Consider the following 327-nt stretch of genomic DNA (forward strand, 5'->3'; position numbering starts at 1 on the left):
CATGTTTATCTTAATATTAGTTTCATTAGAAAATAATAAGTTCATTTTGTAATCTGGCTCTGCATATGTTGGTTGCTATCTTAGTAAAATATCTATGCTTGAATGTTTTTCCTTTCTAGTTCTTATATTTCCAATGTCTTACTTCCGTCTCTTCCAAATGATGCATACTTGAAAGGTAAAGACGAAAGAACATTCTGGTAATTGGGAAGTTTCTGTTCCTAGTAACTCTGGTGAATATTACAGAAAACGATATTGGAAATTATTCACCAACACTACAGGTAGAAAAGTAATTTTTTCCTCGATACAGTTGTAATTGCTCCTCAATTA

This window comes from Colobus angolensis, unplaced genomic scaffold, assembly GCF_000951035.1.
Source record: "Colobus angolensis palliatus isolate OR3802 unplaced genomic scaffold, Cang.pa_1.0 Scaffold952, whole genome shotgun sequence".
Lineage (NCBI taxonomy): Eukaryota > Metazoa > Chordata > Mammalia > Primates > Cercopithecidae > Colobus > Colobus angolensis.